Genomic DNA, 12088 nt, shown 5'->3' with positions numbered 1-12088 from the left:
TTTGGAAGAGCAGGCAATGCTCTTAACCACTGAGCCATCTCTCCAGCCCCGAGGCATGGTTTCTTTATGTAGCCCTGACTGTTCTGGAACTCCTTTTGTAGACCAGTCTGGCCTCAAACTTATAGAAATCCACCTGCCTTTGCCTCCCAAGTGTGGAGATTAACGGTACGTGCTACCACACCAAGCTAGCTTTCTTCTTTTTATGTAGTCTAGGATCCTGCTGTCAAGGTGGATGTGGTGCTTGCCTCCACATCTCAATTAACCTTCCATAGATAATTCCTTAGATACAAGTCCACAGGCTAATTTATCTCAATGATCCCTCAAAATCATGGCTAGAGAGAGGCTCATCTTCTAGGTGTATCTGGAGCGTCCAAAGTTGACAATATCACAAATGCATTATCTAAGTGTTTAAATAGGGTTTCTATTGCTGTGAAGAGACACCATGACCATGGAAACTCTTATAAAGAAAAACATTTAATTGAGGTATCTTACATTTCCAGTGGTTTAGTCCATTATTGTCGTGGTGGGAAGCATGGCGGTGTGCAGGCAGACATGGAGCTGGAGGAGGAGCTGAGAGTTCTCCATCTGGATCAGCTGGCAGCAGGAGAAACTGTGTGCTATATTAGGCATAGACTGAGCATAGGAGACCTCAAAGTCCACGCTCACAGTGACACACTTCCTCCAACAAAGCCACACCTTGTAAGAGTGCCACTCCTTATAAGAGCCTTATTTTTCAAACCACTACATTAAGATACTAGAAATTTGAAAGTGTATGACTACTAAAATAACTGAAATTATATAATGTTTGAATCATCCCTTTGTGGGATATCAGTATCTGTTATACTGTCACTTATGTCAGACACTGGGCATCTGGAACCTATACTATGGAGATAGTAGTTCTGTGTCGAGCAATCCCTCCATTCCCCTCCACCTTCCTGGTGGATCCCCACTTCACATCCTCTCTTCTGGGTCCATTCTGTGTGATAGAGGTACCCCTCTCCACAATGAAGCTTGATTTTCATTCTTCTGTGTAGATCTTATATGGGTTTGTTGTTGTTGTTTGTTTGGGTTGGGTTGCTTTGGTTTGTTGTTTGTTTTGTTTTTGAGGCAAGATTTCTCTGTGAGGCCCTGGCTATCCTGGATCCTGCTCAGTAGACCAGGTTGTTCTGTATTTCAGAAATCTGCTCCCTCTGTTTCTCAAATGCTAGGATCAAAGTCGTGCACCACAATCCGGCTGTATCTTATGTTTTAAATAATGTCAGACATCGAGCTAATGAATATAAAGTATGCCTGCTATAATTAATGAGCCGGAGTGGCTTCCTTTCCTTACCATCGGTGCTGAGCTCTCTGTAAATCCCATGAAATTCTGAGTGGCCTCTGAGAATAGCATTTACTGAGTGAATGCTGTTTATCCTCCCTTTCATTTTCCATGTGTATGTATGTACTGTGTATGTTTACATGTGTGGAGAGTGGTGTGCACGTAGTGTAATAGTCTGTCCTGTCCCTTTAAGAGACAAGCCCTGACCACCACCAAAACAGGCAAATCTTCCTTCTGCTTGCAGTCTGAGCTCCTTCCTTTTCCATCTGTCTCCCAAAGAGGTGGCTGCTGCTGTGGCTCCTCTCCCTCCCCCCTCCCGTTTCTTTCCTCATCCCCCTTCTCCCTCCCTCTGCCCTTCCCTTCCATAACCCACTAAATAAATATTCAACCTCAGTCTGCATGGAGTGCCTATCTGTCTGTGTCTGTCTCTCACCCGCCACGGCTGCTCATGGGACTAGCTGCCCCACTGAGGTCTCTCACCCGCCACACCTGCCTGCGATCTACTGCCCCGGCCCATGGACAACTTGGCGAATGACGCTGCTTTATTTTTACCATAATATGCAGATGTGCACAAGCAAAGAATGCTCACACACACAAAAAAAATGCCAAAATATCACAAAATAAAGCAAAAAGCTCACAAATGCCATTGAATTCACCGTGTTTTGGCCAGGCCTGCCCTGCAGTATGGTTGAGATAGCCAGAGAGACTCCATTGGAGAAAAGCCATCTTTCCTTTGGCAGCAGGTATCAATTACAGACAGTTCATTAGTTAGTTCATATCCCTTCTCCATATTGAGACTTCTCTTGCTTGAACCTGTACAGGCCCTGTGCGTGCTGCATGGACTCTGTGAGTTCATCTGTGCATCTGTCCTGCTGTGTCTGGAAGGCAGTTTCTTTGTCACACATCCCTTCTGGCTCCTACAGTCTTCCTGCCTCCTTTCCTGCATAGATCACTGAATCTCGAGGGTTTCCTGTGTTTTGTTTATTTTGCTTTGCTTTCCCAGCCTAGTCTGAAAGTCATTTTGTATAATCCAGGTTTGCTTTTAATGTCTGGAAATTCTCCTGCCTCAGCCTCTCAGCTTCTGGAATTACAGGCAAAAGCTACCACGCCTAGCTTCAAACCTTAAAATAAAGAAGTCTTTGGATTGTAGACATCTAGAACTTTTCTTTTAGACAACAGCAGAGTCAGGTTCATCAACACAAGTCCCTCCCACTTGAAGGATCAGTGTCCTGTGCCCTAACCCAGTAGGGAGTACAGGACAACTTTCCTTCAGACACTTCTGGCAGCATTTGGGACAGACTCTGAACACTCAGTTACTTGGACAATTAAGATGCTGAGAAAAAGTTGTCAGGAGACTTTTCTGGCAGACCTTGCCACTGAGGACAGAAATCACACAATGACCACAGGTCCAGAGTAAGACAAAGTTGAGAAGTCATACCTATTGTAATGATTTGTCCTGTCCCTTTAAGAGATAATCCCGCCCATTTTCCCCCACCCCCACCCACTGAGGCAAGCAGATCTTCCTTCTGCTTCCAGCCTGAAAGTCTTTCCTTTATGTCTCTCTCCCTTCTCCCCACTTCTCCCCTTCCTTCCTCCTATTTCTGTTTATCTTTCTCTCTTTCTTTGCTTCTCTCTCTGATCTTCTTCCTTCTCACCTTCCCTCTTTTCCCTTTCCCCTCCATAACCCACTAAATAAATACCCCCCAAGATGGTACCCACAAATAAGCAGGAAGCTTATTTCAGAACCTGCTGCCCCAATTCCTTTAACCTGTTGCACCCAGTCTTCCACCTTTTTATTATAAAAGAAGAGATGGGAATGTAATGGCCTGTCCTGTCCCCACCCTGGCCACTGAGGCAAACAGATCTTCCTTCTGCTTCCAGCCTGCAAGTCTTTCCTTTCTATCTCTCTCCTGAAGAGGTGACTTCTGCCTCTCTCCTTTCTCCCCATTTCTCTCCTTCTACCCTCCTCTCTATCTCACTGTTTTTCTTTCTCTCTCTGCTCTTCTCCCTTTCCCTCCTTTCCCTCTCCACTCCATAATCCACTGAATAAATACCCACTTTCTCTGCATGGCATGCCTAATAGATCTCTGTCTCTCACCCGCCACACAACTCCCTGCCTGGGACCCAGCTGCCTTTGTGGTTCACCATGGCCTCATGCCCACTGCCCATTGCTGCCACTTGAGGACCTGAGGCATTTTATTTTTACCATAACAACTATAACTGAGGGCTCATCATTCCCTCCAGTGATGAGACTGGTAAACCCCAGGCCCGGCTTCCTGGAACAGAGGTGAGGTGTGTTCATAAATGTGTGGAGATGCTTGCAACCCTGTGGAGGCCCCAAAAGGCCTATTTCCACATTGATCAAAGGTGGGAGAGTTGGGACTTGTTTCTAGTTCTTCAAGGTTATTGTGCTTCTATCTCAGACAAAGGTCCCACCCTAGTTGTAAATTAGAGAGTTCTGCTCTCTCAAGGTGATTGTCAACAGGTGTGACTAATTGCCAGACCTTGTGCTCCAGGAATAGAGAAGTAGATCTGTTCCCACCTCAAACAAAAGTCTAAGGATCCAACTAAGTTTCAGGGCCCATTATGGAGATAACTTGGGATTCCACCCAGGGAGTGGTTTTGCCTACAGGGTGTTTTGGTTGTAAAAAAAAAAAAAGTACAATGACAATTCTATTTCATATGATTCAGATGCTGAAGGTAGGCAGTTACCAGTCTTTGTGGATGTGATGGGTGTGCCCATCCTCACTCAGACTGGAATAGAGATCTTGCGAACTCTTCCCCCACCCCTCCCGTCATGTGTACTCTTTTCTTAGAAGACATGGTATTGTAGTTTAAAAGAAAATGACCCCCATAGGTACATAGAGAGTGGCACTATTAGGAGGTGTGGCCTTGCTGTAGTAGGTGTGGCTTTGTTGGAGGAAGTATATCACTGTAGGTGGACTTTGAAGTCTCAGATGCTCAGGCCAGACCAGTGGCTCATGCATGGTCTCTTCCTGTTGCCTAGGGATTAGGATGTAGAATCCCCAGTTCCTTTACCAGAACCATATCTGCCTGCATGCCTCTGTGCTTCCTACTGTGATGATCATGGACTATACCTCTGAATTGTAAGCCAGCCCCAATTAAATGTTTTCCTTTATATGAGTCACCATGGTCATGGTGTCTCTTCCCAGCAATACAAACTCAACTAAGATACAAGGAAAGAGGGAATGGGAACAAATAATCAACCATCTTGTGTTGGTCTCTGGCCGAGAGCCTGGAGATCTGAACAATGTCTTTGACCCAAACTAATCCTGATGTGCTACTCATGGATGCTTGACCTACTTTAAATGCATGAGATAAATTTTTACTGCTTGGAGCAATGGAATTTTTCTATTTTAATTCTTGAAATTTGCTGTTGCACATAATGGTCACCAGGTGGCAACAGGAGTCCAAGGATAAGCAAAGAGAAAGTGGTCCATTGCCCCTCAGTTGTTTGCAAACCCATCTCCATACCATTACATATATCATCAAGGAAAACAAAAGGAAGGGGGAGAGAAATAGGAGGAGGTGGTCAAGGTCCCCAACCCCTAGCCAGAGAGAAGAAAGGAAGTGTAGGATAGGGGATGATCAAGATTTTGTTTTTCCTACAACTAGGCAACTTTGTTATGAAGTTCACCTTTAAGTTCAATAAACAAATCATGGGGGGGGAATGAAGAAAATTAAAAGGCAACAAACAAGGTAGCTCTGCCAGATATTAAAAGCAATATAAATGGGGCAGGGAGGTGGCTCAGCAGATAAAGGACTTGTAGCCAAGCCTGACAGCCTAAGCTCCATCCCTGGCACCCACATGGGGTGAGAGGGGAGAAGAAAGCACAATCCAGGAAGTTGTCCCCTGATCTCCAGACATGGATGAGGCACATGGATGCACACATGGAGACACACACACAGGCAGACATACCTGATTCTAAAAAGAGGAGCCAGACATGGTAGTCCACACCCACCTGAAATCTCAGCTTTCAGGAGAACAAAGCAAGAGAAGCAGAAGTTTCAGGCCAATCTGGGATAAGTAGAGTCTATCTCCAAAAACTTTCACATAATAATAACAATAGTAATAACAGATTTCAAGTAAAAATATAAGGAAATGTGAAGAAACCTATTAAGTGGGCATAATACATGAGAATTCACACATAAAAATATGGAAAGATTTTGTGTGAGTACATACTTATGCATAATGGAAGCAGCACAGTTTAGCTGGGTATAGAAGAACTTGCATTCCCAGCATCCCAGAGCTGGAAAGATGGAAGAAGGAAGCCCAGGAGTTCAAGGCCAGCCTGAGCTACAGGGTGGAACTTGTCTCAAAAAGAAAAAAAATGATACGAAGAAAGAAAAGTAGGGCTGGGGAGATGTCTCTGCATTTAAGAGTGGACACTGCTTTTACAGAGGATTCAAATGGGTTCCTAGCACTCAACTGAATGGCTCACAACTGCTTTACACTTCACCTCATGGAAATCTAATGTTATGGAATGTTTTGGAATCTGTGAGTACCTGTACTCATGTACACACACACACACACACACACACACACACACACACACACCATAATTAAGAAATAAAACTAAAGATTTCCTAATTGAGGGAGGCAGTTGTGGTGGTGTGGTGTACACCTTTAATCCTAGGCAGAGCTCTGTGAGTTCAAGTCAGTCCACTCCACTGAAAGGGTTCCAGGCCAGCCAGGGGTCCATAATGAGACCCTGCCTCAAAAGAAAAAGAGGGGAAGGTGCTGGGAGATCACTGCTCAATCAGTGCTCCTGAGTTCAATCAGCAGCAGCCACATGGTGGCTCACAATGGGATTTGATACCCTCTTCTGCCATGCATGCATATATGCAAAAAGAGCACTCCTATACATAAATAACTAAATCTTAAATAAGAAAAAAACAGAGAAGGAAGGAGAGAAGGTAAAGAAGAGTCCAGAAAAATCCCAATATTGGATGACACTGCTGGCAAAGCTGGGGAAGGGACTCTGCATCCCTTCCTCCCTGCCTCCACAGAGTGAACGAAACTTATGTCTGAGGGAAGGGCTGCCGATTAGCATGATTTACTCCTGGCGTGCTGTGCATGTGTGTTGAAATGTCACACTGTGGTTGGAGGTATGACTCTCAGCAGTGGAGCACAAGACTAGAATCCCCCAGTGAAGACTATGGGTGTGTTTCAATGGTAGAGTTCTTGCCTAGAATCCCCCAGTGAGGGGCTGGGGGGTGTTTCATTAGTAGAACACCTGCCTAGAATCCTCCAGGAAGGAGGTTGGGGCATGACATAAGCAAGAGCCTGGGTACCATCCTCTGCAAAAATAAATAGGAGGAGAGGGTCTGAAGGATACTGAGGGAAGTCAGTCCCTAGTTAGTTTTTGTGAGGAGAATTGAGGCGGGGTGAGCTAACAGAGAGAATGTCTGGGTGGCATACAAATTCTATTTTTGATTTGTTCGTGGTTCTAAGTGGTTCACCCTAAAATAACACAATGTGGTTTGTTGTGAATTCCAAGAATTCCTATTTTAAGAACTTCCTGGGTTTGTTTTAAGAAAGACTTGGCTTTTTATAATATATTTTAAATTTTATTTTATGTGCATTGGTGCTTTTTCTGTATGTATGTCTGTGCGAGGATGGCAGATCCCCTGAAACTGGAGTTAGAGGTGGTTGTGAGCAGCCATGTGGGTGCTGGGAACTGGACCCGGGGCCCCAGAAGAGCAGCCAGTGCTCCTAACTGCTGAGCCATCACTCCAGCTCCTTGTTTGTTTCTGGGTTTTTCTAGACAGGGTTTCTCTTTGTAGCTTTGTAACCTGTCCTGGAACTTGCTCTGTAGAACAGGCTGGCCTCAAACTCATAGAGACCCACCTGCCTCTGCCTCCTGAGTGCAGGGATTAAAGGTATATGCCATCATCGCCCAGCTTTTAACTTTTTTCTTTAAAAGAGGAAAAGTTTTGTTCCTTGGGTCAGGCTCTCATACGCCAGTGCAGGCTAATCTGGAACTCACTATGTAGTACAGCCTGGCCTCTAACTTGCAGCAAATCTCCTGCCTCAGCCTGGCAAATGCTGGGATTACAGGTGTTAGCCACCATGCCTACCTGAAGAGGTTCACTATTTGAAACCAGTTTCTAATAGATTAGAAGCAAGGAGCAAGGGTCTGTTGCTAGGAAACACTCTTCACCGTCAAGCCATCCCTCCAGCCTGCAGTGTAGGTTGAATGAAGCCATGCTTACTCTTTGTCAGCTTCTGACATTCCACCCATTTCCCAAAAATGGCATGATTTCTTTTCTTCTTTGTGCCTGAATAAAATGCAATGATGTAGATAGAGCGCATCTCCCTTGTCCACTCCCCCTGTGACAGGCATGCCAGCTGGCTCCATCATTTGGCTTTCATAGTGCTGTGTATATGGACCTGCTGTGGAATAATCCTCCTGTACACTGTAAAGATTTGTCACTCGAATTGTTTTTTTTTTAAATGATGATTGGACAGTAGCTAGGCAGGAAGTATAGGCAGGGTGATCAAACTAAGGATGATGGGAAGGAGAAGGGTGGAGTGAGAGGGTCCAGCAAATGCAGAGTTGCAAGATGAGAATGCTGTACTGAGAAACAGTAACAAGCAAGCCACTGGCTAAGCATTGGTAAGAACTATGGGCTGATTTAAGTGTAAGAGTAAACAAGTAACAAGCCCGAGCTATTGGCAAAGCATTTCTAATTCATATCCAGTCTCTGCATGGTTATTCGGGAACTGGCAGGCAGAAGGGAAATGTCCAATTACATGTACGACTCTCAACCCTGCTGGAAGTGTAATAGAGTATATGCTGGATCTAATTTCAGGGTTTTTTTTGTTGTTGTTGTTGTTGATGATGATGTTGTTAAGACTCTCCCTGTTCTGCACATCCTAAAAAACAGAAAAATCCAAAAAAAAAATCAAAAAACAGCATTTGTTGTTTTCTCTTCCTTCATTCTTTTCTTCATTTTTTTTTTTGAGAAAGGGTCTCTCTATGTACCCTGGCTGTCTTGAAATCTGCTGTGTAGACCACACTGGCTCAGACTCACCAAGATCCACCTGCCTCTGCAGATATGTATCACGATGCCCAGCTTCTTTATACAGTTGTGTGTGTGCTATGCATGTGTGTACGTGTTGTGTGAGTATGTAAGTATGCATGTGTGTGGATGCATGTGTGCATATATGTTGTGTATGTATGTAAGTGCATAGGGGGTGAGTGTGCACATGTTTGTATGTGGAGGCCCCAGACTGATGTCAGCAGTCGTTATGGATCCCAACCAGTTTTACACTTCACTCATTTTGTCTCTCAAAATCAAACCCAAACCTGACAAACCTGACTCTTCAAAACACCTAATAACTAATGTTGTTCTGCAGCTTGGTGTGGGCCTCCCCTGTCTCCACCTTCAGAGGCTGGAATTATTGGTGGCTCACACACACACACACACACACACACACACACACACACACACACACACTTAACATGGGTAAGCAAACTCCAGTTCTCATACTTGCCCAACAAGCATTTAACTGCTGGGCCATCCATAGCGCCTCTCTCTCTCCCTCTCTGCTTCTCTCTCTCCCTCCCTCCTCTCTCCATTTAATCTCCCTCTTCTCTGCCCCACCTCTCTTTTGTCAAGGTCTCATGTATCCCAGACAAGCATCAAGCTGACTATGTAGCCAAGGATGACTTTGAACTTCTGATCCTCTTGCCGCCACTCCAGGGAATGCTCAGACACCGATGCCTGCTGGGAAAAGGTACTTTCATGCCAGAGAACACCCCTCTCCCTTCTGCCCTCCCTGACTCCCGCTGTTCTCACCCCTTCTTGTCCCTCAGTGTTAACCCATCCTGCAGAGGTGTCTCGGATAGTCTGGAGCCTCAGCAGGTCACTGCCAGTCATCAGACTCATTCTGCAGTGGCTTTGTACCTGAGCATTTTCCCTGCATGAACAAAGCCATCCCTGGCGCCCGCAAACCAAAGGCAAACAACCCTCAGAGAGGACACTGCAAAGAGAAAGACAGAATCCTCAGGCGAGATGCAGTCGAGGCCTGGGCTTCTTAAATCCCTGTCAGATTAGGCTGTGAATTGGGAGTGATGTGGACAGAGCTGGAAAGACTCCCCACAGTCCCTGAGTCAATCATGGCTCCAGGTTAAATTAGTGCCTGAAATTACAGCCTCAGAGGCTGTGCTCGTCTGCCCCCTCCGCTCCACGGCAGTGGCACAGCCTGGGTGGCAACCCCAGCAGCAAGGCATTCTCTCGTGGTGCTGAAGTCCACAGTCGGGGGGTCCTCAGGTTTGATTGCCCCTCTAGCTTCTATCCTAAGGTTTCACATGGCTTCATCACCATTTCCTTGGACAGCGTCTCTCCCCTTATAGTCAGGTCTCTGGTATGTCTCAGCTTTTATTTCTTTTTTCAATGATGCTGGGTCAAACCCAGAGTCTAGGCAAGCCTTGACTATGTAGTGAGTTAAAGTCTGCCTAGGCTACTTAGTAAGACTATCTCAAAATAAAAATGTTAAAATAGGCTGTGGCTGTAACTCGGGGATAGAGCACACGACTATAGCACAAACCCTGACTGCTCTCGATAACCAGGAGCCAGATATGGGGCAAATGCTGGAAGATCAGAGAGACAAAGGAGTGAGCCACCGCCACCTCTTACCTCGGCCTGAAAGGGCCGAGCTCCTGTTTCTGCTGTGCCTTACCACTTCCTCTTTCCACCCAGCTATATCATTTCCTGTTTCCTCCTCCCAAGTGCTGGGATTAAAGGTGTGTGCTACCACTGTCTGGCCTCTGTGATTAACTAGTGGCTTAGCTCTGCCTTCTGGACTTCAGGCAAGCTTTGTTTGTTAGAGCACAAACAAAATATCACCACACACGACCTTGCACAAGGCCCTTACTTCAATCCTTAGTACCAAAAAGCAGTCAGAAGTGAAATCAGTTGCTTTTGGTCGACTCATTTTGAAAGCAAACATGCTACTAAACCTTCAGGGGATATAGTCAAATGTTACACAGGCACACGAATTTATATTAACACTTACATCAATATATTCATATAATAACAAATATATATGTATATATATGTGTGTGTATATATGTGTGTGTATATATATCTATATATCTATATATATATCTATATATATATATATCTTGGCGTCATGGGGCACACCTTTAGTCCCAGCAGCACTGGAAGGCAGAGGCAGGCCAGTCTCTGAGTTTGAGACCAACTTATTCTACAGAGAAAGTTCCAGGACAGAGAAACTCAATCTCAAATAACTAAAAAAAGAAGAAGTTTTTGTAAGTGTGTGTGGTATGTGCAGATACTGTGTGTGTGTGTGTGTGTGTGTGTGTGTGCGCACCAAGCACAGATGAATGTATGAATATATAAAAACTGCTATGTTTTGGGGGGGGGGTTGTTTTCATTTTGGTTTTTGAGACAGGGTTTTTCTGTGTAGTCCTGCCTATTCTAGAACTCACTCTGTAGACCAGGCTGACCTCAAACTCACAGAGATCCTCCTGCGTCTGCCTCCTGACTTCTGAGATTAAAGGCATGTACCTCCACTACTAGGCTGAGAACTGCAAATTTTAAACAACGAAATCTCAAAACTGCCCATCAATAAATGAGCCACTGGGGCCAGTGAGATGGCTCAGCGGTTAAGAGCACTGACTGCTCTTCCAGAGGTCCTGAGTTCAATTCCCAGCACCTACACAGAAGAACACCACCATCTGTAGTGGGGTCTGATGCCCTCTTCTGGAATAAGGGTGCACATGCAGATAGAGCACTCATATACACAAAATAAATAAATCTTTAAAAAATAAAAATAAAATAAATGAGCCACTGAATTGAATAGACAATTCTCAAATGGAGAAACACAAATGACCGATAGATATTGTTCTTAAATGTTCAACATCCTTGGCCATGTGGAAAATGTAAATTTAAACACATCGAGATCCAAACAGTTATCCCAAAGAACGGCAATGAAAGCCAGTGCTGGTGAGGCTGTGGAGAAAGAGCCCTGTGCCACTACACGTTCCTGTGCCATTCCTGCAGGGAACGAACAGTGTCCTAGCCTGACTCTCTGTAAACGAATAAAGATTAAGTTCTAGGAACTAAAAATAAACTATCCCGATTAAATATTCATTAAGGCTGGGTCTTATTTTGTATGTTTTTCTTGCTGTTGCAATGTTGGGGGAGAGCACAGACACATTCTCAAACAGCCCATGCTGCTCATACTCACTGTGAAGTTGAGGGATTTGAACCTGGGTGTTTGTGGTTCTAAACATGTGTCAGCATAGAAAAGATAGAGACAGGATCTGGGCAGCCACCTCAGTGGGTATCATGTTGGCTGTACATGTGTGAGGACCTGAAATCAGACCCTTAGAGCCCACATTAGAAAAACAATCTGTGAATTGATTGGTAGCTTTCCCAAAACTAGAGAAGCAAAGACAGCAGATCTCAGGGGCTCTATTCAAATCAGTGAGCTCCAGAGTCACCGAGAAATCCTGCATCAAAAAATAAGGAGAGTGAGCTTGGTGGTGGTGGGGCACACCTTTAGTCCCAGCACTTGGGAGGCAGAGGCAGGTGGATCTCTAAGTTCAAGGCCATCCTGGTCTACAGAGTGAGTTCCAGGACAGGACAGCCAGGGCTATACAGAGAAACCTTGCCTAGATAGATAGATAGATAGACAGATAGATGATTGATAGATAGATAGATAGATAGATAGATAGATAGATAGATAGATAGATAGATAGATAGATAGATAGA

This window comes from Microtus ochrogaster, unplaced genomic scaffold (genome assembly GCF_000317375.1).
Source record: "Microtus ochrogaster isolate Prairie Vole_2 unplaced genomic scaffold, MicOch1.0 UNK115, whole genome shotgun sequence".
Lineage (NCBI taxonomy): Eukaryota > Metazoa > Chordata > Mammalia > Rodentia > Cricetidae > Microtus > Microtus ochrogaster.
This window is presented reverse-complemented; position numbering follows the sequence as displayed.